The sequence below is a fragment of the Crinia signifera genome, chromosome 12 (genome assembly GCF_055691185.1).
Source record: "Crinia signifera chromosome 12, ASM5569118v1, whole genome shotgun sequence".
Classification (NCBI taxonomy): domain Eukaryota; kingdom Metazoa; phylum Chordata; class Amphibia; order Anura; family Myobatrachidae; genus Crinia; species Crinia signifera.
Genome location: NC_139228.1, coordinates 8934249 through 8961857, shown reverse-complemented (window position 1 = coordinate 8961857; position 27609 = coordinate 8934249). Strand labels below are relative to the sequence as shown.

Genomic DNA, 27609 nt, shown 5'->3' with positions numbered 1-27609 from the left:
CCCAGTCCAAAGTCACGTTACAGCTGAGAAAAAAAACGTACAGTGCGGACAGACAGTGGTGCTGAGAGATGGGGGGGTGTTTACTAATAACCGAGGCCCAGGTCTTGTGGAGGGGCCCAGTAGAGCCCCCATTCTCTGCTAGCAGCGGCTCTTCTTAACCCAGCGCATGCTGCTGTGTGCTAGGCTGCAGTGTGGCCAGGGAGGTGCTTAAAGTGATATTTTTTGTGTATTGTATTCTAAGTGTGCATGGCCATGCCTCCTGCAATTAGGCCACACCCCCAGAGAAGAACCTGGGCCCTGCCAGGCTCTCTACTGCCCTGCGGACAGATATGCGTGCACAGAATAATAAGGACAGGTTGCGGCTGGAGAAAGTTGCAAACAGACTTTATATTTAACTTTAATGAAGGCTCTTAGCGAATACCTGTCATTGGGTGACCTACACAACACTAGTCTGAGAGGTCATTGGGTGACCTACACAACACTAGTCTGAGAGGTCATTGGGTGACCTACACAACACTAGTCTGAGAGGTCTTTGGGTGACCTACACAACACTAGTCTGAGAGGTCATTGGGTGACCTACACAACACTAGTCTGAGAGGTCTTTGGGTGACCTGCACAACACTAGTCTGAGAGGTCATTGGGTGACCTACACAACACTAGTCTGAGAGGTCATTGGGTGACCTACACAACACTAGTCTGAGAGGTCATTGGGTGACCTACACAACACTAGTCTGAGAGGTCATTGGGTGACCTACACAACACTAGTCTGATAGGTCATTGGGTGACCTGCACAACACTAGTCTGAGAGGTCATTGGGTGACCTACACAACACTAGTCTGAGAGGTCATTGGGTGACCTGCAGATCACTAGTCTGAGAGGTCATTGGGTGACCTACACAACACTAGTCTGAGAGGTCATTGGGTGACCTGCACAGCACTATTCTGAGAGGTCATTGGGTGACCTACACAACACTAGTCTGATAGGTCATTGGGCGACCTACACAACACTAGTCTGAGAGGTCATTGGGTGACCTGCAGATCACTAGTCTGAGAGGTCATTGGGTGACCTACACAACACTAGTCTGAGAGGTCATTGGGTGACCTGCACAACACTAGTCTGAGAGGTCATTGGGTGACCTACACAACACTAGTCTGAGAGGTCATTGGGTGACCTACACAACACTAGTCTGAGAGGTCATTGGGTGACCTACACAACACTAGTCTGAGAGGTCATTGGGTGACCTACACAACACTAGTCTGAGAGGTCATTGGGTGACCTGCACATCACTAGTCTGATAGGTCATTGGGCGACCTGCACATCACTAGTCTGAGAGGTCTTTGGGTGACCTACACAACACTAGTCTGAGAGGTCATTGGGTGACCTACACAACACTAGTCTGAGAGGTCATTGGGTGACCTACACAACACTAGTCTGAGAGGTCATTGGGTGACCTGCACAACACTAGTCTGAGAGGTCATTGGGTGACCTGCACAACACTAGTCTGAGAGGTCATTGGGTGACCTACACAACACTAGTCTGAGAGGTCATTGGGTGACCTACACAACACTAGTCTGAGAGGTCATTGGGTGACCTGCACAACACTAGTCTGAGAGGTCATTGGGTGACCTACACAACACTCGTCTGAGAGGTCATTGGGTGACCAGCACAACACTAGTCTGAGAGGTCATTGGGTGACCTACACATCACTAGTCTGAGAGGTCATTGGGTGACCTACACAACACTAGTCTGAGAGGTCATTGGGTGACCTGCACAACACTAGTCTGAGAGGTCTTTGGGTGACCTGCACAACACTAGTCTGAGAGGTCTTTGGGTGACCTGCACATCACTAGTCTGAGAGGTCATTGGGTGACCTGCACAACACTAGTCTGAGAGGTCATTGGGTGACCTGCAAGTGCTAACATTATTTCCTCATGGGGCCGAGCATGTACATGATTACAGGCCCCATGCCCGAAGCTGCTGCTATCAGACACAGGAGACAACATTAAGTGCAGAACATACTAGCCAAAACTTACTGCAGAGTAATAAAATGGACAAACAGAACCGGTTACTTTCACCAGACAGACCCAGAGACATTGGCTCTATACCACCTGACGAACTGTCCATGCCCATACAACAATGTGACTTCTCCGAGGGTGGCATGACTGCATACCATACACTGATGTATCCTATGCAATCCCAGATAAGCCTGCTGACGTGCTTGGTGATGTGACAGATGTACCGTGCAACACCTGCGATCTTCAGGCTCCAATGTGATGCTCATGGAATTGCGCATTGCATCGGACCTGATGTCAAGAACATTCGATATCATCTGATTTATTGTTGCAATCGAATGAAAAGTGACCAAATCGCTATGAAACCACCCTTTGGGCCTTTAGACAAAATTTGTCCATAGGAGAAAAAGTTCTAGCATTAACCGTCACATCTACATATGTACAAGCATACAGGGAGGGGGGGGGGGGGTCACAGACTTTTGCCATGTGACCCAACCTCTTGACCACGTGCCACCGGTTTGTTCCCCCAATCACGGAGCAGATCACCGCCATTCTGCTACGTGCAGCACGCCCCTAATGAGACATCTCTGTTGGCTGCATAACACAAGCAGTTCACAGGTGCAGCCGTTACCGTGTTATCTGCTCTGAGGAATCTTGTTAACCACCCACACACATCAGCATATTTTATTCTCCTTTCTGCAATACATTTTCTCATCTTACATACAATCTGTCTACACATTGTGCCTTAATGCGGCACTGGCAACTGAAAGGCAAAGGAACAAGTTTATTTAAAGCCAATGATATCATAATGCCCCGCGCCTCGTCTTCCCGGCACTGCGAGCGAGTGGCGCACAAGCATAGGTTCTGCAGGATGTGTGATGGTAAAGACATACAGAAATGAGACGGGAGCTTCCTTGGGAGGAGGGGGCGAAGCTGGACCCTGTTACATATGCATTGGCTCTGTGCTTTGCGCAGCTCAGATTTGTCCAATTATCTCTAAAGTTTTAAAATTCACAATATATTCTCCAACTCCAGATACAGACTGAAGACAGTTTGTCGGGAGGAATATATTCGGATGACCGGCGGGGATGCCGGCAGTCAGAATACTGCTGGGGGTTATTTCCTCCTGATTTTGCCTGGCCCACTGAGAGCAGATCGGGTCCTAGTGGGAAATGGATATTCCAATATGGAAGCACTCAAGCCATGACCTCCTTTACAAACAATTTATTAGTGATGGCCATCGATAGCATCAACATCGATGGTCACCAATTGGGCAGGTGCTGGCACACTGCTGTTGGCTGCCATCGGACTACCATATTTCATGTTCACCATCACTGAACAGACGTCAATGGCAAAACCATTTTCCATCGCCATCAGACCATTGTTAGATATAACCATTGATGGTTGATGGTCATCCCGACAACTAGGGGCAGACTGGGGCTATTATTCAGCCCGGGCACAAACAGAGGGCGTGGCCACAGCTAAAAGGGGCATGTTACAAGGGGGCCTGGCCTCTTGGCACACCGCTATGTCTCAGTATGCGGGCGGACAAGAAGAGCTCCAGAGACTTCGCCACTCGGCCAGCTCAGGTGCCAGACTGACCCGTGAAGCCATTGGCCCTTCTGGTCAACAATTTGCACCATTGCTTACTAAAGAACAACACAAGAGGTGTGTCATAACACCAGCAGCGAAGTAACACTACTCAAATGATAGGACAAAGACTAAAATAAGATTGGTACTAGTAAGATAACACATAGGTCACACAGTAATAACACTAACACACAAGTTGGATGTATGGTGGATACAGAGTCACCGGATCTATGGATCTCTTTCTGTGCTACTGTTTTCTTTTACATGCTTGGGTTGGCTATAGATTGGCTTTGGCCCCTCCCACTTGTGGATACACAAGATTTGGCGGTGCTGTAATACTCTGTGCTGCTGCTACGTAAACATGCATGCCATAGACTCCTGTCGAGAGGGCATGTAGATTATTGCATTCAAACAATTATATTAGAGATTATATTTTGCACTTATTGTTGTCAGTATATAATTCAGCGCCATTATATTTAGGGTGGAGTTCCTTAGAAACACAGTTTATCAAATGAAGACATTAATATAAGTGCAACATATACTCATCAATTTTAGGGCCGTGTATTCCCATATTGCATGGATAAAATTATCCCGACTATAGATTACCAACACCAATACATCCAATTTAAACAGTTTCAAGAGCAACAGCAAGAGAGTTTAATATATTTCCTTTTTTTGGTTCAGTATTTGGTTAATCATATTAGATTTAGCATTAATATTTTATGGCCCGTGATTTACAGTACGAGGAGGTTATTCTTTTTCATACACTTGCATACGAATTTGCATGCGAGCGCAATGTTTTTCATCTGCGCATGCAAATTTCTGTGCATGCGTTGGGTGCGAGCGGCCACGCCGAACAGAACGGGGGCATGGGGAGGCGGCGGGAAGTCACACCCAGTTTTTCATGGGTGTTCCCATGCAAACACTGGCCTTCCCATGCTAATTGGGCCATGATGCGGCGACAGGGGGCGGGAGCTGACATCTCTGGATGTCAGCTGCCCGCCCTGTCCTCGACGACCATGCGATTTGGGTGTCGCCCCGTAGGCTGCGAATATATGTGTATGCAAATATATGCAAAAATATGCAAACTTTGCCCTGCGGAGGGGGGCGGGCGGCAATGCGATTGGCGGGCAGGCTTTAAATCACACGCAGTGCTGAGTATGAACCAGAATAAGGTCCCGGGGGTATAACAAGTGTTCATCAGTACATATGATTAATATGCAGCGTTTCATTTGCAGCAAATCTCCGATATTAAAAAAGTGAAACTCAAAGAAAAAAGCAGAACACAAAACCCGTGACTTATGTTAAGAAGTTTACCGTGCGTAACCAAGACGTCTAACAAGCAGGAGTGAATGCGTTGCCTATAGCAACTCACTAGGCAAGACAGACAACAGCTATTATTTATCTGGCACATTGTGTAAAATGATAGCCAGAATCTGATTGGTCCGGGTCCAAAAGTGGTGTGATGTATTATATGAGGGGGGGGGGGGGATACAAGCAACAAGGCAAAAGTCGCACTTGGTTATTCCTAATAAGCTGAGATTCCTTCATTAATGACCTAATCAGTCACGCTGGCCTCCTCCATAAGGGAGATGTATCCCATGTGTGTCCCGGGTCATCTGCACCTCGCTCACGTCACCCCCTAAATGTATCCCCACTACAGAAGCAGACGGAAGCTGATAGAACAGTCAGAGTGTTTGTCTTAGAGGCTGATCTTGATGAGCAAGAGTTAAATCATCTCGTTCCGAGCCACTAAATAGGAAGTCGGCATGTCCGCGACGACGCATCACATTTATTTTTGGTTTACTTGGAAAAAAAGTTGTTCCTGTCGTAATTCAGTGAAAAGAGAAACAGAGACGAAGTGATGATAGGAACGGGTGTGGTGTGGACAAACAGTGTTTAGGTCGGCAATCAATAGGTAGACAAGAAAAGGTTGACACGCATAAGGTCAATACTTGAAAAAAGGTTGATACAAGCAAACGGCTGATGCGGAAAAGATTGATATATGAAAAAGTCAACATGAGTAAGTTTTTCATGTTTTTGTTAATGTCTATGTCATCACCTCATTATGTCGACCATATGATGTGGACCTAGACATTGTCTGTCAGCCACCTTGATACCAGTGGGAATATGCACAGCAACAGGGTGTAGAGGTCAGGAGCGGTCCATGTCAACATCTGCTGACATAGGCACAAAAAACTACTGTATATAAAAAGGTCATGTCGACCTTTCCTCCTGTGTTGACCTGTTTCCTGTCGACCAATAGTGCTCAGCCTATTTATTTTTTATTTACTTACAGTTTATTGTATAGCACAGCATATTCCGTTGCCATACCACTCAACTTTTTTTTTAGAGTGAAGTGGGCCCCTCGTGCGGCTGCGGCGAAAGGGGGTGTGCCCTATGCAAATGAGGGTATATTATTTGCAAATCATGTCTCTGTCGGGCCACGCCTATTTTTCACCCTCTGCGCACAGAGTCTATTCCTTCATACGGGAGGTACTCCCAACTGCCCCCCCCTCCCCCCACCACCGGGAGGGGGGCGGGAGGGTCCCGCGAAAAACGGGGCTGTTTGGAGGTATGCGTTGCTTCGCTTTACAACAGTGATAAATCAAAGTGGGTAGTAACAGACCGATACAGAGGTAGGAGGGCCCTGCTCGCTAGCTTTCAATCTATAGGGACCTATTGACTGTCAACCTAATGATCCACACCTGTCCAATAAGCCCAAATCACACCTGCTCCGTAGAAATCATGCCCAATTTAGATGAGGCAACGTCCCAAAACCAGAAATCAGCCAATGACAATTGAGTCTTTATTTGTGTGATCTGTTGTTACTGGGGGGTAATGGCTGGGATACCCCCAGAACAGCTGGCAGCCATGTACACACCCGACTTGTTCTTTCCTTCCTGTGATATTCTCCTCTGAGTTCCCCAATTCCCCCCCTCGCAGCCTGACAATCAGCCCCACTTCCTGCCGGCTGGGGAGAGAGCAGGAATGCCAGCATTATCTCTACATGCCTGCTTTGCTAATGTTACACTGAAGAAGGTTGTTTCTGTTCATTCATTCAGTATCAATGCCTGGCTGTAACCCTCTCAGTGCCGTGCGGGCTCAGCTGGCAGCACCATCAGTCCCCGTGGGGTACGTCATTGCTTGTGGGGCCGTATGAGACAAGGGAGCTAAATGAATTCTGGCACCTAATAAAGGAAGGAACACAAAAGCTAAATGGTGTAAAAGTAGTGATTAAGGGGGTCATTCAGACCTGGTCGCAGGGCTGCGAAACCGTAGGCCGGTCGATAATCGAACAAATGCACATACGTATGGCCCATAGTACACATGCCCAAGGCCATCCTGAAATATAATCCACTTATCACCAAAGGACGCTCACCACTTGATGGCCAACAACCATCGATGGTTAGCAACCGTCAGTGGTTTCCTCCAGGTGTTCGGGCCGATGGCAAAATCCGATCAGGTTTTAGTACTGCGCATGCGCGGCCACAGTTTCCCCATTGAGTAAAAAACATTTATAGTCCGCCTATGGATGGACAGCCTTACTCTCGAAAGCCTGCAAGGTGGTTATAGACCGTCGCGGAGGGAGGGGCCTAAGGGCTGTTTCACACGCTCCGGCTGACACCGGGCGGCAAAACCCTGAGCGGCCAAAAGCCGTGCTGTACAAAGTAGTTAATAATGGACACGATTGTGTCCATTCACATGCGACGGTCACGGCCCGGCCGTCCGGTTTCAGCTGGCTGTCACCACTGGAAAGGACGGCTGCCGGGCTGTAGCCATCCCAACCATTGTAAACTCCTGTGTACGGCACGGCTTCTTGGCCGTGCAGGGTTTAGTCCAAATCTGCAAAGCAACTGCCCTTCCAACATCCATAAATAGTTTGCATACCCTGATGAGATGTCGCCTGCGCCGACGGAACGCAATGCCCATGTTCACTCGGGTGACAAATTGTTTCTAACCACACCCAGCAAAAAGGTGCTGTGGTGATCGGGACAGATGGTATTGGAACAGAGGCGAAAAGTGATGGATGCTCCTGGGCAGTGACTGGAACGTGGCTACTAGAGCAGGCGAAAGGGCCTGCTGCAATGTTCCATTGTGGCGTATAGGATGCACCAATTGGTATTACAGTGTGCTGGGCGCTAAAAGTGGGCGTCTCAGTCTGTGCATTTGGCTGCGTGGATGAACACAAGAGGAGAAGTTTGTAGCAGGTCACAGGCGGGCGTCCGCTAATAGGCAGTGCTACGTGCGACACAGAATCAGGCCCATGTGTGTATATATAATTATCAGCCTGCCACCTGTAACATCATGTACATCACACGTCCGGTAGGCATAGGTCCCTGATAGTAGCAGTAATAATACAATTAGTGGGTACAGGAGGAATACAGGCGTGCCAGCGATGCTCCGTACATAGTACAGGGCTGCACAGAGACTGCTGCTGTCACTGTATAACCACACAACAGGAAATGCCAATCATAACAGTAACCCGTGCAGGCACGGCTTCCTAAATAAATGCCCCTGTGACCGAATTCTCAGCACCCCCGACACAGGGACTTCCCATTTTCAGAGTCTTATGCAAATCCCTAATGTCAATTACTGTAAATCACTACATGTCCCAGCGTGGCCAGACCTATATATAAATGTTACCCACAGAGACGTATTCCTCTGGGCCTGTTCAGTGCGTGTCCATACGCCCTACAGTACCCAGCCTGCAGGTGCATACCCGCTACATGTAGGTGCACGTGCCAGCTACATACAATGCTGCACTGATGCGTATGCCTGCGCCCAATCCATGCCACACAATGCGGTGTAATAACCACTCCACTTTGGAGCCGAGTACACTGTGCTTTATACATTCTGAGCTGTGGGGTAGGAGCCTGGCACTACCAGATACAGTAGGCAGAGGGGTATAACGGACTGGGGAGCCCATCTGTCCAGTCTGTAACTTGATAGTTAGGAGCTGATTGGCTGATGCGTTATCACTGACTACTTTATCACTTCCCCAGGCTTAATAAATCCCCCCCCCCCAGCTCAGAAGTCTGCTTGTCAGCCCTGCCCTGCCCTGCCCTGTAACGTCTCTCCCTGTCACACGCCCCACGCTCCCACAAATGACTTTGCACTGCTAGACCGGAGCCCAGATTCTCTGTCCCGAGTACCGAGGGCGTATTGAGACATGGGAGGGGATGGGTGGTCCCCAATATCTGCACAGTCAACAGTGACACAACAGTACCATTTGGTGATAAAGAGGTTAACAGGGAACCAAAAGCCCCTTAATATCAACTGAATATGTAATGCTGCCTGTCATTGTCAATCTCTTCCCACATGGGCACCAGCCTGTCATCGCTGCCAGCCCCCCTGACCTTCCAGTCCCACCAGATGCCCACAGATAGATCCCACATCTCCAGGTTAAGGTGAACAGATGCCACAAGTTTGCTCTCCCCCCCCCCCCCCCCTCCTTTCCCAATTTCACATACTCATTTCCTCCCGGACGCTCAGGCACCACAGGGGCGAGGGACCGGCCCAAATTTCCGGGAGTCGGCAACTATTTAACTAGAAGAAGCTCGGATGCGTCCTCCAGGCACAAAGTTTGACTTAACTGCATCCACATGCGAGGTGATGGCTTCTCCATCGTTACAGTTGTGCCGGGGAGACCGGTCCTTCCCTACTGACGGGCACAGACAGATGTTTTACTTTCTTCCCATATATGTCACATTCCGCATTAGATGGGCGAGAGATGATCGCTCTGTCTGCCAGTACTTAAAGTACCCACAGCTACTCCCAACACATGGCATTCTCTGCCGCCCTGCTCAGTGCCAACCCCAGAAGTCGGTGCTTCTTACCGTATCCTCTCTATCGAGCAGATGAAAGTGGTTGTGTGGTATCTCCGGGAACTTGTCTCCTCTGCTCCAGAACCAAGTCCTCTCTCCTGGTAGAGGCGGTGGTCTCGCTGCTTATGGATGTCAGGCTACGTGTATATATATATCTATATATCTATATATCTATATGTGTGTGCTTTATGTCGGTCTCAGCAAGTGACTCAGCTGATGGTTCCCACTGCTGCCGCCGCTGCTGCTGCTGCTGCTGCCTCTGTCTGCAAAGAAATTCCCTTCCCCTACAGACAGAACTGAATTCAATGTGGTCTCACTCCACCCTTTGTACTGAGTGATGTCAGACTGTGCGTGTGGATCTGTATGAGCGAGAGAGAGAGAGAGGGAGGGAGAGAGAGAGAGAGAGATGTCTTTTTGTATTAATTACTACACACCCAGCATGGGAAGCAGCATCCACAGGGAGGCTGGGAGGAAGCAGGAAATTTGGGGCTGGGGTATTTAGAAGGTCCCTAATCAGTTGTTCTCGCTTTGCATCCTGCAGTTTAAAATGCAGAGTGTGACCCTGATTTCCAGCCAAGGAGATGACGATGCCTCTAACAATGTGTCCCCTAGAGACACTGTCCACCTTTACAGCGAAATGATGCCCATTCCCTATATCTGTGCATTGCCCACCACCACAACCACCAATATCCGGATGATAGATCGATAGTGTCTTGTGGACGGCCAACAAGTCAACCTCATATGATCAACACAAGCAAAAGTTTGATGTGGCAATGGTCGACACGAAAAATGTTGACATGAGTTTTTCACAATTTTTTTTTTTGTGTGGACTTTTTCATGCCACATGGACTACAACTGGGAACGGTAAAGTGTGTCGAGGTTATTTGGGGTGGAATGAGCCATGGTACGCACTAAACTAATTTGGGGGTCCATGTAGACAGGTGTCGACATGAACAAAAAAAAACCATGAAAATCATGTCAACTTTTTCCATGTCTACCTTTTTCCTGTAGATCTTTTTGCTTGTGTCAACCTTTTGTCTGTGTCGACAATGAGAGAGAGGTAGTCAATAGGTGGACCCCAAGAGGCATTTCAACCTTTTGGGGTCGACCTATTGACTGCCAGTCTAGACACTGTCGACCACTGTTTGGCGGGGTGGCGCTGACCTGTTTGTATACGCAGCGTAGCGAACAGGCCTGAATAAGGCCCTATGTGTAATGATCTCTAGGCCTGGAGTCCACATTTGTGACACATCGAGCTACAGGTGTCCTGAATGGGGACAGAACAGAAGCCATGAGTACAGGCGGCCTCAGCTAAGGAGGTGCCCAAGAGCTTGCAATCAGTTCAGCAGATGTCATGATGTAAGCAGTGATATTGGCTGAGATCGAATCAGAAATTCATGGCTGAACCAAAAGGACCAGCCCAACAATGAGGATGTTGGCGTCAGGGAGTGCCGCGGCCTTTCAGCGGAGTTGGCAGCTAATAGAATAACTATGTATGCGTTGGCATTTCTAGTCTAATATACCCTGTTAGATATGAGAAGCTCAGTGTGTGCTGGGGAAGCAGGTTATGTATTGCAGAATGCGTGACATTATACATTGTATAATATACATTACTATGTCGCATTACAAAGCCAACCCTGTTACTGATGAATCAGGGCCCTCCTCGCCTGCACTTAGCAGTAAGTGGCATTGTAGGTATTAGGATGCAGAGCGGAAGTGTTAGGCCAGATGCAAAGTTACTTTATAGGTCACACCGACTGTCAGCAACAGAACAGCTGGCGCCACCTACAGGGAGGGAAACGCTAGTGCGGTTACATTTATACTCTCATGGAAGCTGTGAAAGTAATTAAAGGATGATTTGGGGATTTTTTTTTCAGTCCGAATGTACTCTGGGTCTTCTAGCATCAGTAATGTAATGCACCATCCAGAGGCGTAACTAATATTGTGGCGCCCCCCCGCCAAAAAAATTACCTTACCCCTCCGCATGCCGCCGCTGCCGCCGGCCCCGCATTCAGTCCGGCACCGCAGATAGCCTCCGGGCTCCGTCTCCTGCAGTAATGAAAAATGACACGACAAAATGGCTGCCCCCGTACAGCAGACAGTTTTTTTAGGGATGTTAGAGGAGGCGGCGGCGGCGGCCTCCTCTAGCATCCGTAAAAACTGTCTGCTATTAGGGGGCAGCCATTTTGTCGTGTCATTTTTCATTACTGCAGGAGACGGAGCCCGGAGGCTATCTGCGGTGCCGGACTGAATGCGGTGGCGGCGGCATGCGGAAGGGTAAGGGGGGGTCTGACCAGAGTGCCCAGGCACCGGGGGCGCCCCGCTGGCGCTTGCTCCCCCAAGCAGCCGCGGTGGCTGCCTTACGGTAGCTACGCCTCTGGCACCATCCAAGTTTGGCAGGAAGGCAATGCCCATGTTCATGTGACAAGTACACAGAAGACCTTACTCTGGTCAATCTTGCCTACTTTTGAAAACTAGTTTCTGGGAGATTATAGTTGGCAGTACAATTTTGCACAGTGCGGTATTGAGGGGGGCGTGTCATGCTCCACCCAAAGGGCGTGTCTAGATCCATATATGGGCATGACTATGCTTAAATGCTTGTTGGAAGATATTTATGGATAAAGTTATATAATTATATACTTTGGGGACATTTAGCAAGTATTGATGATATCATTGCTGCTAGCAATATTGGATTTATTTGTTTTCAACTATTTACTATTTATTTTCTTCTAACTCAGCATAATATGTATGATAATAACTGTAATGCTATGCAATAAATTACAATTGCAATTTAACCATACCTGCCTACTTTTGAAAAAGCATGTCAAGGAGATGGTAAAGGTGGCACCTAGAAGTGCAGCGGGCGTGTACTGCTACATCTGAGAGGCATATCATAAAATGATTTACAGACAAAAAAAGTAAAAAAAAAAACGGTACTGTACCGGCTAAATTGGTACAGCTGCAAGGTGCGGCACTGAGCGCACTATTCTACCTCTACTTTGCCTCCAGACTAGAAAGCAGGATAACAGCATGAAGAGGTGGCACAGTGAGTAGGAAGCAGGGCAGTGGGGAGGAAGAGGTAGCACATTGAGTAGGAAGCAGGACGAGGGAGGAAGAGGTGGCACAGTGAGTAGGAAGCAGGATGGGGAGGAAGAGGTGGCACGGTGAGTAGGAAGCAGGACGAGGGAGAAAGAGGTGGTACAGTGAGTAGGAAGCAGGATGGGGAGGAAGAGGTGACACAGTGAGTAGGAAGCAGGACGGGGAGGAAGAGGTGGCACGGTGAGTAGGAAGCAGGACGAGGGAGGAAGAGGTGGCAGAGTGAGTAGGAAGCAGGACGGGGAGGAAGAGGTGTCACAGTGAGTAGGAAGCAGGATGGGGGGAGGAAGAGGTGACACAGTGAGTAGGAAGCAGGACGAGGGAGGAAGAGGTGGCACAGTGAGTAGGAAGCAGGGCAGTGGGGAGGAAGAGGTGGCACATTGAGTAGGAAGCAGGACAAGGGAGGAAGAGGTGGCACAGTGAGTAGGAAGCAGGACGGGGAGGAAGACGTGGCACAGTGAGTAGGAAGCAGGGCAGTGGGAAGGAAGAGGTGGCACATTGAGTAGGAAGCAGGACGAGGGAGGAAGAGGTGGCAGAGTGAGTAGGAAGCAGGACGGGGAGGAAGAGGTGGCAGAGTGAGTAGGAAGCAGGGCAGTGGGAAGGAAGAGGTGGCACATTGAGTAGGAAGCAGGACGAGGGAGGAAGAGGTGGCAGAGTGAGTAGGAAGCAGGACGGGGAGGAAGAGGTGGCAGAGTGAGTAGGAAGCAGGGCAGTGGGAAGGAAGAGGTGGCACATTGAGTAGGAAGCAGGATGAGGGAGGAAGAGGTGGCAGAGTGAGTAGGAAGCAGGACGGGGAGGAAGAGGTGGCAGAGTGAGTAGGAAGCAGGACGGGGAGGAAGAGGTGGCACATTGATTAGGAAGCAGGACGTGGGAGGAAGAGGTGGCAGAGTGAGTAGGAAGCAGGACGGGGAGGAAGAGGTGGCAGAGTGAGTAGGAAGCAGGACGGGGAGGAAGAGGTGGCACATTGATTAGGAAGCAGGACGAGGGAGGAAGAGGTGGCAGAGTGAGTAGGAAGCAGGACGGGGAGGAAGAGGTGGCAGAGTGAGTAGGAAGCAGGACGGGGAGGAAGAGGTGGCACATTGATTAGGAAGCAGGACTAGGGAGGAAGAGGTGGCAGAGTGAGTAGGAAGCAGGAAGGGGAGGAAGAGGTGGCACATTGATTAGGAAGCAGGACAAGGGAGGAAGAGGTGGCAGAGTGAGTAGGAAGCAGGACGGGGAGGAAGAGGTGGCAGAGTGAGTAGGAAGCAGGACGGGGAGGAAGAGGTGGCAGAGTGAGTAGGAAGCAGGACGGGGAGGAAGAGGTGGCACATTGATTAGGAAGCAGGACGAGGGAGGAAGAGGTGGCAGAGTGAGTAGGAAGCAGGAAGGGGAGGAAGAGGTGGCACATTGATTAGGAAGCAGGACGAGGGAGGAAGAGGTGGCAGAGTGAGTAGGAAGCAGGACGGGGAGGAAGAGGTGGCAGAGTGAGTAGGAAGCAGGACGGGGAGGAAGAGGTGGCAGAGTGAGTAGGAAGCAGGAAGGGGAGGAAGAGGTGGCACATTGATTAGGAAGCAGGACGAGGGAGGAAGAGGTGGCAGAGTGAGTAGGAAGCAGGACGGGGAGGAAGAGGTGGCAGAGTGAGTAGGAAGCAGGACGGGGAGGAAGAGGTGGCACATTGATTAGGAAGCATGATAGGGGGGAAGGGAGGCACAGTGTATAGGAAACAGGGCAGGAGGGAGGAAGAGGTAGCAAGAAGAAGAAGAAGAAGAAGCAGCAGCAGCAGGAGAGTGGGGAGTAAGAGGTGGCACAGTGAATAGGAACCAGGAGAGTGGGATGGAAGAGGTGGCACAGTGAGTAGGAAGCAGGAGAGTGGGGAGTAAGAGGTGGCACAGTGAGTAGGAAGCAGGAGAGTGGGGAGTAAGAGGTGGCACAGTGTGTAGGAACCAGGAGAGTAGGATGGAAGAGGTGGCACAGTGTGTAGGAACCAGGAGAGTGGGATGGAAGAGGTGGCACAGTGTGTAGGAACCAGGAGAGTGGGATGGAAGAGGTGGCACAGTGTGTAGGAAGCAGGAGAGTGGGGAGTAAGAGGTGGCACAGTGTGTAGGAACCAGGAGAGTGGGAAGGAAGAGCTGGCACAGTGAATAGGAAGCAGGAGAGTGGGAAGGAAGAGGTGGCACAGTGTGTAGGAACCAGGAGAGTGGGATGGAAGAGGTGGCACAGTGTGTAGGAACCAGGAGAGTGGGATGGAAGAGGTGGCACAGTGTGTAGGAACCAGGAGAGTGGGATGGAAGAGGTGGCACAGTGTGTAGGAAGCAGGAGAGTGGGGAGTAAGAGGTGGCACAGTGTGTAGGAACCAGGAGAGTGGGGAGTAAGAGGTGGCACAGTGTGTAGGAACCAGAGTGGGAAGGAAGAGGTTAAAGCTGAATACCCCTGCCCTGCATGTGGAAGCTGAACTCAAACATCCCTTTGAGTGACAACAGCTCTGTGAGAGATGTGCAAAATACCCGCTAGAAATGCTGCCGGCGTCGCTCACATTTGTCATAAGAATTCAAATAAAAAATGTTGTGTAAAAAAAGATATGATTTCCTACTGATGGCGCACCTCTTGTTCAGCGCCAGCTGGCGGAGAGGTGCTCCATCTGATGGGGACGCGCGACATCTCACACGCACGTGCATCCCAGTCTCTCGGCGGAGGGGAGCGGAATCCTTGCCCGTCTCCACTTCAGGGAGACGGGCAGGGTTAGGGGGGAGGGTGCCGGGGGGGGCTGTGGGCACCGACAGGGTTGTGGGTCCTGGTGATTGGCGATAGAATCGTCAGGACCTGCTGAAATGAGAGGCACTCCATCTGTATATAAGGTAACATCACCGGTCATTATGAGGAATTTGCTTGGTAATTTTCACACTCATTTTGACAAATTCACTGTGCACTGAAAGGGTTAAAATGAAAATAGTTTTATTCTTATTTTTATGTACATAAATACAATACAATGGGTGGCATATTACTGCCCAGGGTGATCCTAATGCGGAGATGTATCATCCCACACTTGTACAGACAGGGCTCCGTCCCTACGATGTGCTGAGCCGGAAGCCGGGGGGTCTACGCATGCGCGGTTAGTGCCGACCCCCCGCTGACTGCACTGCCTCTGCAGCAGTGCGGTGTGCAGCCCATAACAGTATAGCTACCACGCCCACCCCCCCCCCCCCCCCCCCCCCCCCCCCGCCGTACTAAGCATCTAGTATCTCACTGCACCCTACCATCAAGCACGGAACAGTTCTGGGAGTCTGCACGGTCACTGCAGAGTGATTGCCCATAAACGCCCATTTCACAGTGGCCTTGCGCAGATTCCAGTACCCTAGAGAATAAGACCATATAATGGCAGTATACGGAATGGTAGGCGTTACCCTGTATCTAGAGCGATGCTAAGAATCAGGACACTTATTAAGGGGGGTATTCAATGTAGGGACACGACTGTATGGCTGGCCCGACAGCCGTGACCCTGTCCCATTTTCTCTGCTGGCTCGACACAGATTTTGCGGATTCAATGTCCCACTTGCCGAGTGCCGAGAAGGGGGCGTGGCCACCAGAAGCAGACGGAAATTGTCGAGCTGCGACTGGGAGCTTGACAAATCCCGGCCATTCTCGGCAGAACGAGCCCGACTGCTTGTGAAGTGGGGCACGTTCTGCCAAGATCCCTCTTCAATGCTATCGGGGAAGACAGCATTGAATAGGGCCCCTCCGCTATTTCTCCCATCGGGAATAACGGCAGGAGATTGAATATCCCCCTTAATCTGAATCATATACTTAACCTGACCATGAAGTAGATCTGACTCCTATGCGACCAGTTACTCATTAGTACCTGTATCCTCACTCATTGATTATCAGAACTCTGAAACACCTCGTTAGTATCACGCGATGCCCAGTCAATGAGACTTCCTGGGCTTGTCACATGACGCCTGCCATGTTTTCCAGCACCTGCGCCTATAGTGTCATGAGGACACTTCATGTAAGGATTTGCACAGCTGGATCTCGCACAGGACGGAAGGACTATTTTTACACTGACATTCCTACTGCGGCTGCAGAAGTGCTCTGTAAAAATGTTAGCCAACGGGGAAAAATGACTTTAAATGTTCCTTGTGGGCCCCCGCGGTGAGATTGCTGCGGGCGGTCGGTCTCTGGTTGGTCCAGGTAGTGTTACTGAGTGGGATGTGAGGACAGACTATAATTCTGCAATCAGCAAGCGTGGGTGGGTCTGAGACAAACTACAGCGAGGGCCTGAAAAACATTCATGGGGGGGGGTGCAAAAGGGGCATGAAAGTAGAAATGCGTCTTCAGGTCACTTTCAGTTATTGCTTACAATATACCTTTAAGCAACTTTCACTACATACGCAGCAATGGTTCCGGATTAAAAAGGTCTGCAGTGTCTAGATAGACAGTCAACATACCCTCCAACTGTACCGGATTTTGACTAATTCGGGATTTTGACCCTGTCGGGATTTTGACCGTCGGGATTTCATACCGAATCCGCTGCATCCTCCCCTCCCACCCCACCACCTGCAGTCCCCACTTCCGCCGTACTCCTCTCCCCTCAGCCCCGGACACGCCACAGATGTATGAAAAACATGGCCACACCCCTTTTACCCATGACCACACCCCCTTTACCAATGACCACGCCCCCTCCCAATTTGTACCAATTTGATGGTATGAAATGTTGGAGAGTCAATAAGTCGACATGTGCCAAGTCAACACTGACAAAAGGTTGACAAAAGAAAAAGATTTTCAAATGTTTTAAGTGTCAGTGTCGATACCTGAGCACGTTGACCCCCAATTAGTGCAGCACGAACTTGACAGTGTGGACCTTTTTTTCACTGTCAACCTTTTGGTGTGACCTGTTGACTGTCCACGTAGACGCTGTTGACCTATCATCCGGTACTGCTGCAGTATAGCAGGACCTCTGTTTAGTTGCTCTTGAGCACTTTGGTTCTAGTTGGTGCCAATGAGCGGGCAGACAGTGGTATATAACGGGTATAGGAACCTCTGATGAGATAATGTACAGTACATCAGCCGGTCAGTGACATCTTGGACCCAGCAGGATCTTCTAAGGAGCGCTTTCAGTTGTATAGGTTGCCTGGCAACTGGGATCTGTGTGGTCCTGATACAATGACAGGGCTAAAATGCATATACGGGAGACAATAGCGCAAGTCGTCAGGAGGTGGAAAGATATAAAGGACGATTCTGTGTCGCAGGTACAATGGCTGCAGAGTTGAGGCCAGCCTGATTTATTTCCTTTTTATAATGCCAGGTCCCGTAATTTAATGTGGGGTTTATGCTGGAAACCAGGGGCGAGATGTAATAGGGTGCCATTTTTAGTCATGTTTTAAATCGCACATTTAAAAAAAAAAAATTACAAATGTAATAGGGTGCGATTTTTAGCAATTATAATGGGCGATTTTTAGACATGTGCGATTTTTAGTAATTATAATGTGTGATTTTTTTTTTAGACATAAAAGTGCAGTATTTAGTAAAAAAAAAATAAAAAAAAATTGCGGGGCTCCCCCCTCCTGAGCTTAACCAGCCCCGGGCTCAAAAATATGGGGGACAAAAAAACTGGGGGTTCTCTGTATTTTTGGAACCAGGACTGGTCCAAGAGTCAGGGGCTCAGGAGGGGGCCATTTTTTTTCTTTTTAGCTCTTACACTAGAATAAAATGTGCGAATTTTGCGGCAGAAAGTGTGATTTCTACCGTAATTCCCGCCTTATGAAATGTGCGATTTTCGGAAACCATGCAAATTAGTTTTTAACCAAAAAAATTTGACGAAAAGTCACAGGTGCGTATTACATTTCGCCCCTGGGGCGTCCATTGATTTGTTGTAATGAGCATCAGTACTCGCACCAGCTGCACACTGGGGGGTAATTTTACTAAAGCTACTAAAATGAAAAAAGTTGACGTTTCCCATAGCAACCAGTGCAAGTTGGTTGACAGCAGCACCCTTATACCTGCTGCCATATCTAAAGGAGGCTCCAGAGTGTGGGATCGATTCAGAGCTGAATTTGCACCCTCCGGCGATGGCGTGCGTCTGCACGTGTGCGGAGTGCAGGGCCTGGCTCCGTGCACCTTCTGATAATAGGCAGGGGGCATTCCAGGGTGGACCCCCAGCATTTCATGGGCGTACCCGTACACATCTGTTCGCAGCCCTGCAAAGGGATTTGGCCAGCAAAGGGGGGGGTGCCTTCGGTGGGGCAGCATTAACCTTCCTGCTGGGCTCCGAAAGCACGCAGCCTAGCGAGCAGGCCTGAATTGTCCCCTGTACACTGAGCCTGCACCTGATAATGGCTGTGCCATCCTCCTTACTACGGTCTCCATGGCTCATGGCTCAGTGGAGGCCCTGTCCTGTAATGTGCCTGGCATTGATCTGCAGGCCGGTATAACGTGGTTCTGCGTTCTGACTCAATATTTTATTTATAACATCTAATGGACGGACAGGACTCTAATCTATAGATCCGTCCGCTGCTCGCTAATCCCCTCGCTGGCTGCAGGCCCTGCCATTAACCCTTATGCAGCAGGCAGGGGACCTAGTACTGTGATAGGCTGCTTGTGTATGATTGGGCTGCTGGTGCTCCTGAATTCCAGGGACTGCACCAACATTTAGGGGCCCATTTATCAAGCAATATTTGCGGCTAAATCCCCCAAAACACACGTTTTCTGGGTTTAGCCGCAAATACTAAGTATCACCTAAATGTATCTGCACTATATAGTCTAAATTGGATGCAGATAGTCTAAATTGTACAAGTGTGTACACACCCTAAGTCACTGTTTCCTGTTTTGCTTATATATATATATATATATATAGCTTTTATGTAGTTACATATGTGCAGAGAGAATTAGATTTGGGTGGGTTTTTTCTTCAAAGTGAGATCTATATTGAAGTGTAAAATAAAGCAGTCAGTATTTTCCCTGCACAGAAACAAAATAACTCACCCAAATCTAATTCTCTCTGCACATGTTACATCTGCCCCCCTGCAGTGCACATGGTTTTGTCCATCTAAGAAGGATTTTGTCAGAAAGAATGAACTAGAATAACCCCCATAGTGTTTTCCTTGTCCCTACTGGACTCCATCTGGGCCATATCAGATACCTGAGACAGAATCCTGCATGCAGATAACAGGCATCAGACACAGGTGGATTAAATGCCCATGTCATTGTTAATGAAGCAGAGCCGCTGTCTGGTGTATTGTTTGCTGAGAGTCCTGTGCGGCTGCGGGGGTCCAATTTCCACATCCCTGCATGCGTCCTGCTCTTGTTTAGCAGCCCCATGGGCTCGTCTTTCGTCACTGGCCACTGTCGGACATCGTGTCTACGGGGTTACCATAGTTACAGATCATTTCCATGGACAACAGATGCGTGTGACCTGTACATGTGAGGTGCCGTGTAAGCTGACCTCTCTGGGTGCATGTGAGGTGCCATGTAACCTGTACATGTGAGGTGCCATGTAACCTGTACATGTGAGGTGCCATGTAACCTGTACATGTGAGGTGCCGTGTAAGCTGACCTCTCTGGGTGCATGTGAGGTGCCATGTAACCTGTACATGTGAGGTGCCGTGTAAGCTGTACATGTGAGGTGCCATGTAACCTGTACATGTGAGGTGCCGTGTAAGCTGACCTCTCTGGGTGCATGTGAAGTGCCATGTAACCTGTACATGTGAGGTGCCATGTAACCTGTACATGTGAGGTGCCGTGTAAGCTGACCTCTCTGGGTGCATGTGAGGTGCCATGTAACCTGTACATGTGAGGTGCAGTGTAAGCTGTACATGTGAGGTGCCGTGTAGGCTGACCTCTCTGGGTACATATGAGGTGCCGTGTAACCTGTACATGTGAGGTGCCGTGTAAGCTGACCTCTCTGGGTGCATGTGAGGTGCCGTGTAAGCTGACCTCTCTGGGTGCATGTGAGGTGCCGTGTAACCTGTACATGTGAGGTGCCGTGTAAGCTGACCTCTCTGGGTACATGTGAGGTGCCGTGTAACCTGTACATGTGAGGTGCCGTGTAAGCTGACCTCTCTGGGTGCATGTGAGGTGCCATGTAACCGGTACATGTGAGGTGCCGTGTAAGCTGACCTCTCTGGGTGCATGTGAGGTGCCGTGTAAGCTGTACATGTGAGGTGCCGTGTAAGCTGACCTCTCTGGGTGCATGTGAGGTGCCGTGTAACCTGTACATGTGAGGTGCCGTGTAAGCTGTACATGTGAGGTGCCGTGTAAGCTGACCTCTCTGGGTGCATGTGAGGTGCCGTGTAACCTGTACATGTGAGGTGCCGTGTAAGCTGACCTCTCTGGGTGCATGTGAGGTGCCATGTAACCTGTACATGTGAGGTGCCGTGTAAGCTGTACATGTGAGGTGCCGTGTAGGCTGACCTCTCTGGGTACATGTGAGGTGCCGTGTAACCTGTACATGTGAGGTGCCGTGTAAGCTGACCTCTCTGGGTGCATGTGAGGTGCCGTGTAACCTGTACATGTGAGGTGCCGTGTAAGCTGACCTCTCTGGGTGCATGTGAGGTGCCGTGTAACCTGTACATGTGAGGTGCCGTGTAAGCTGACCTCTCTGGGTACATGTGAGGTGCCATGTAACCTGTACATGTGAGGTGCCGTGTAAGCTGACCTCTCTGGGTGCATGTGAGGTGCCATGTAACCGGTACATGTGAGGTGCCGTGTAAGCTGACCTCTCTGGGTGCATGTGAGGTGCCGTGTAACCTGTACATGTGAGGTGCCGTGTAAGCTGACCTCTCTGGGTGCATGTGAGGTGCCGTGTAACCTGTACATGTGAGGTGCCGTGTAAGCTGTACATGTGAGGTGCCGTGTAAGCTGACCTCTCTGGGTGCATGTGAGGTGCCGTGTAACCTGTACATGTGAGGTGCCGTGTAAGCTGACCTCTCTGGGTGCATGTGAGGTGCCATGTAACCTGTACATGTGAGGTGCCGTGTAAGCTGTACATGTGAGGTGCCGTGTAGGCTGACCTCTCTGGGTACATGTGAGGTGCCGTGTAACCTGTACATGTGAGGTGCCGTGTAAGCTGACCTCTCTGGGTGCATGTGAGGTGCCGTGTAACCTGTACATGTGAGGTGCCGTGTAAGCTGACCTCTCTGGGTGCATGTGAGGTGCCGTGTAACCTGTACATGTGAGGTGCCGTGTAAGCTGACCTCTCTGGGTACATGTGAGGTGCCATGTAACCTGTACATGTGAGGTGCCGTGTAAGCTGACCTCTCTGGGTGCATGTGAGGTGCCATGTAACCGGTACATGTGAGGTGCCGTGTAAGCTGACCTCTCTGGGTGCATGTGAGGTGCCGTGTAACCTGTACATGTGAGGTGCCGTGTAAGCTGACCTCTCTGGGTGCATGTGAGGTGCCGTGTAACCTGTACATGTGAGGTGCCGTGTAAGCTGTACATGTGAGGTGCCGTGTAAGCTGACCTCTCTGGGTGCATGTGAGGTGCCGTGTAACCTGTACATGTGAGGTGCCGTGTAAGCTGACCTCTCTGGGTGCATGTGAGGTGCCGTGTAACCTGTACATGTGAGGTGCCGTGTAAGCTGTACATGTGAGGTGCCGTGTAAGCTGACCTCTCTGGGTGCATGTGAGGTGCCGTGTAACCTGTACATGTGAGGTGCCGTGTAAGCTGTACATGTGAGGTGCCGTGTAAGCTGACCTCTCTGGGTGCATGTGAGGTGCCATGTAACCTGTACATGTGAGGTGCCGTGTAAGCTGTACATGTGAGGTGCCGTGTAAGCTGTACATGTGAGGTGCCGTGTAAGCTGACCTCTCTGGGTGCATGTGAGGTGCCATGTAACCTGTACATGTGAGGTGCCATGTAAGCTGACCTCTCTGGGTGCATGGGACGTTCGTTATATTGGTTTATACAGGCACAGCTCTGACAGTGAGAGCAGGGGGTGCAGAATAAGAGGGGCCGCACTCATCTGGGGGTCAGCAGCACAAAATTGAGATCCCCAAATGTCAGTTTTCGGTACTTATGTAGTATCTGGGCGCCCGATTTTAAAATCGGGTTGGAAAAATCGCATCGAATCGCTTAAGGTAAGGCATACAATCACAAAATCGGGCGCCCAGATACTACATAAGTACCCAGTTTTCCCATAATTCCAGGGTCCGGAGATTTGACACATGTCAAACACTCCTGACACATGTTCATACCTCCCAACTGTCCGGGGACATAACCAGCAGCTCCCACCTAGAGCCGCTAGCTATGCCCCCACAGCAGCGAAAATGGGGGAGTGGCCTTGTGACAATAGGCCACGCCCCCTTGCCGTGAAGCATCCCTCCTCCCGGGTCGGCAATGTTAGATGCAATCAATATAAGAGCGGGTATCCCCAATCTGCCCCCAATACCCACCTTCCAGCCCCTCATGCGAAAGTCACATTTTTGAGGGGAATACGGTTCCTAACTTGACCCTATTTAGGTTGACATGCATTGAGTCGACCACTGAAGGCCAAAAGGGCTTAAGTCAACACATGAGATACAGTAGGTCAGCGTGGCTAAGGTCCACAGGGTTGGTAGGGCGACACAAGCATTAGGTCGGCAATGGGAAAGTGGACAGTCAAAATAAGTTTTTCATGTTTTCCTTGAGCCGACACGTGCCGACAGGCAATATTTCATACCTTACCACCCACTAGGGCGTGGAGGGAGGGCAGCGAGCCATGTGAGGGGACATGGTACACTTTGACGGTGTCCATGTCGACAATGTTGACATGTGGGACAAAAAGATGATGTAGCTTAAACCACAAGGCCGAGGGCTGGCTATAATTGGGGACTGTGTTTCTTTGCATAGCTTATATATAACGTGTCTCTAGGCCCAGGCCCCCTTGATGAAAGGAATGTAGGCAGTGCATGTTACTCAGTGGTGCATTGATGGGCACCTGACCGATATCACTACCGATGTCTGTTGTAAGAGGCATGGGGAGCCAGCAATGGGAGGAGGTGCTGGTCCTCATATGCCGTATGGAGCATTATGGGGTTGCTCCAGGCAGGCTGCTCTTAGTTTAGGTATAATTAAGTGTCATTATAATGTGGCTCTATGCTAGTAAATTGGGTAACATGGGTTTGGGGTGCAGTGCCCTTGGATCAGAGCGGCCAGTCAGCATTCTCTTCCTGCTTCCCAGCAGGAAGAGAATGTCTGTCAGCATACTGATTGGTGGATGGCTGGAGCTATCCACCAATAAGAGTGCAACATTCTCTTCCTGCTTCCCAGCCAACAGCCAGACAGTGAATGTCTGTCAGCATGATAATTGGTGGATGGCTGGAGCTATCCACCAATAAGAGTGCAGCATTCTCTTCCTGCTTCCCAGCCAACAGCCAGACAGTGAATGTCTGTCAGCATACTGATTGGTGGATGTCTGGAGCTATCCACCATTAAGAGTGCATCATTCTCTTCCTGCTTCCTAGCCAACAGCTAGACAGTGAATGTCTGTCAGCATGATGATTGGTGGATGTCTGGAGCTATCCACCAATAAGAGTGCAACATTCTCTTCCTGCTTCCCAGCCAACAGCTAGACAGTGAATGTCTGTCAGCATACTGATTGGTGGATGGCTGGAGCTATCCACCAATAAGAGTGCTGGCAGCCATTCATTGCATGGAAGCAAGTGGAGAGAGGGTTCAGAAGTGCAGGAGGGGCATGCTATGATTTGTTTTAAGAACCATTCCCAGTGAATCGCTTTGCCCAGGAACTACAATAATAATAAGATGGCCCTGGGCACAATGTCACACCATACTTGCCTACTTTTAAAAATGAGTGCCAGGGAGATTTTAGTTCAGTGGTCTCCAACCTTTTTTGGGGTGTGAGCTACTCGCGGCAAAATAACCCACCCGAAGAGCCCACATTCAGGAGCGGATTGGCCATTTAAATCACTGGGAACTTTCCCGGGAGGCCGGCCGCATGTGAGACCGAAAGCTGCAAAGATAAACATAAGAGCAGAGGCGCAACAGAGGGTCAGGGGCGCTGCTGGCTGCCTTAGCCTGTGCCTGTCATACTGTATGACAGGCAGCAGCAGCGCAACTCCTCCTAGTAAACTGCTCCACCGTATAATGATTAGCTCTACCCCTGGACGGTATGCCGCTGTGTAGTCCAAGCCTGAAGCAGCCACTCCGATGCAATACACCAATCTCTGTCCCTGGCCCAAGGTAAGCTCCGCCCTCTTCTTCACTCTTCAGCACTGACTGACTCACCCATCCATCCACATACACCCGGGGCTCAGCTAAAGCTTTATCCACAGATAGTGATTAAATTAGTGATAAGTTCGGCTTCATACCCCTCTACTCACACACTGAGTCAGCGCCCCCCCAGCTGTGTCTGTGAAGCTCCGCCCCTTGGATCGAGTTCAGCTCCACCCCTTGCCAATCAGAAGCTGTGTCCTCTGACCTTTCTGAAGTCCTGTTGATTTAGCTCAGGCTTGCCTACCCCGACTTTTACCTGAGCCTCCCGCTGCCCCGCAAAGCTTACCCATTCTCCCGGTTTTTAGGGTCCCTGCTATGAAGTCCATATTGAGCATGCGTGTGTCCGGACAGATGCGGGGCTTGCAGGTGTACAGCACAGCCGGCCACCGCAGGGTTATGTGGGTAGCGGTGACCGTCACTGTGCGTACTGAGAGGCTCCTTCCGGGCATTATTGTGAATGTGAGGAGCCTGCTGCCGGGAGCTCCCTTCAGTGAGCCTGGCCCCGCCCACCACACTGACAGAGTGGGCTCCGTGCAGCAGCCCAACCAGCCCTGCTCTTCCTGATGAGCCTGGCCCCGCCCACCACACTGACATTGGGCGGTATTCAATGAGAATACCTGCGAGGTGCAGCGAATCCTTTTTAGGATTCGCTGCACATTCGCCACGTTCCGGAGCCGGCGGGCTCCGGTATTCAACGTGTCAGGGGCTCGCTGCCCCTGACTGGCGAATATGAGCTCCTGCGGCGATTGCCGCAGGGAGCCTGAGGACGGTGCCAGACAGAGAGATGGAAGTCTCTCTGCCTGCCCCTGAACGTTTGTGGGGGTTAGGTGGGCTCCCCGGGTGCCAGGCAGCACAGCCTGCCCCCCGGGGGTGCCAGCAGGGGACCTATATTCACTATACCCGATCGTAACGATCGGGTGCAGTGAATATATGAATATGTAATGAGCGGCTCGGCTCCGGCGCCCCCTGCTGGCTGCTGTGTAAAAAAAAAAAAAATATATATATATATTTTTTTTAAATTAAATATATATTCAGGTGCTTACAGCACATGAATAAAAATAGCATACCCCTCCTCAGAATAAAATTCCTGATTTTTAGACACCAAATGTAAAAAAACAAAACACTTTATTTTAAAAGTTCACATTCCACTTCTCCATAAAAAGATAGCGATTGCTACTCGGTGAATCATGGCGAAAAAAACCTTCAAATGTATTCGCCATGTGGTCATTGAATAGGGCGATTCACCGTTTTAGTCAGAAATTTGCCAAACAGCACAAATTCGCCATAAAAACATGGCGAATCAGGCTCATTGAATACCGCCCAGAGTGGGCTCCGTGCAGCAGCCCAACCAGCCCTGCTCTTCCTGCTGAGCCTGGCCCCGCCCACCACACTGACAGAGTGGGCTCCGTGCAGCAGCCCAACCAGCCCTGCTCTTCCTGCTGAGGCTGCCTGCCCCCACCACACTGATAGTGGGCTCCGTGCAGCAGCCCAGCCCTGCTCTTCCTGCCTGCTGAGACTGCCTCCCCCCAGCCTTCCTGTCCAGCTCAGAACTGCTCTTCCAGCTTGCTGAGGCTGCCTCCCTCCACCACCACACTCCCAGGCCTGCTACCTGCACTTCCCAGGAAGGATCATCAACAAAGATGGGTGAGTGCTGTATGTACAGGGGATTGAAGGCTGTGTGTAATGTGATATAAGTGGGGAGTGCAATGTATATTTTGTTATAGTGATGCTGTGTGTACTTGGTGTTGGGGTGGGGGTGGGGGTGGGGGGGGGGGGGGGGGGGTGGGTGGGTGATGTATACCAGGTGTAATAAGGGGGAGGGGGAGCTGTGTATGATGTATAATGGTGCTATATATGTAAAATGGGTGTAATATGAAGGGGCTGTGTATATTGTAGTATGGTGCTATGTATACTGGGTGGAATATGTGGAGGGGGGGCTGTGTGCAGTTATAGTGGACTCTGGTGCTGTTTACTGGGTGTAATATGAGAAACGGTGGCTATGTGCAATGTATATGGGGCTATGTATACTGATGTGTAATATGGGGGCTGTGTATAATGTAATATGGGGCTGTGTGGGGAAGCTGTCAAAATCCCAGCTCTGGAATCCTGACTGGCAGCCTGAATACCAGGGCCGGAATCCAGAAACCAGCAATGAAACCGGGCCAGAATATCAACATCCAGTGTCCTGATGGTAAGTATGCTGTGGGTGATGTAGCACTAGGTCGGGGGCACGCAGCACCTGGAATCTCCCTGAAACTGTTTTTCAAAAGTAGGCAAGTATGATGCCAGTGCCGCCCTTCCAGAGATTTAAATATGCAGCTTCCATCTCTCATTGGCTGTACATGTCTAAAGAGAGAGGGGTACCAATTGGCAGCAGCTAAAAATCATTGGGTACTATTGAGGCACTGCTAGAGGGGAGCAGAACATTATGACAGGTAAGATCTGTTTTTAATGTGCCACACTTATGGAATGCCCTCTTGGCACCTTGCCCGCTTAAAACTCTGGGCCTCTGTGGCAAAACAGTAGCCCCCATCACCTGGCCTGCTCCTGAATCCCGCAGCAGTGTTTGTGTGTCACCAGGAATTGCACCAGCAGAGCATATATTAGGGTGTTTTGTTTTTGACAGGAAGTCACTGTGTGAGACTGAGCATCGGAAGGAGCAGAGAGGAGAGAGCTGACAGCCAGAGGTCTGCTTCTTCCCGGAGGCTGGCGGAGCCCACCACACTCACTGACTGAGCTCCGTGAGGCCAGCTCTCCCTGCTCTTCCTGCTTCTGAGTCTGTGGAGGCTGGCCCCGCCCACCACACTGACTGAGCTCCGTGATGCCAGCTCTCCCTGCTCTTCCTGCTTCTGAGTCTGTGGAGGCTGGCCCCGCCCACCACACTGACTGAGCTCCGTGAG

The 27609-nt window shown here is 50.3% G+C and overlaps 1 protein-coding gene across 1 annotated transcript in view; it reads right to left on the bottom strand.

Moving 5' to 3' along the window:
- PEA15 (proliferation and apoptosis adaptor protein 15) overlaps positions 1-9770 on the bottom strand; it is a 40306-nt gene extending 30536 nt beyond the window's left edge. Inside the window, exon 1 of the mRNA XM_083166223.1 lies at positions 9443-9770. The gene's annotated coding sequence lies outside the window, so the exon portion shown is untranslated. The remainder of the gene's footprint in view (positions 1-9442) is intronic.
- Positions 9771-27609: the final 17839 nt, after the last annotated feature.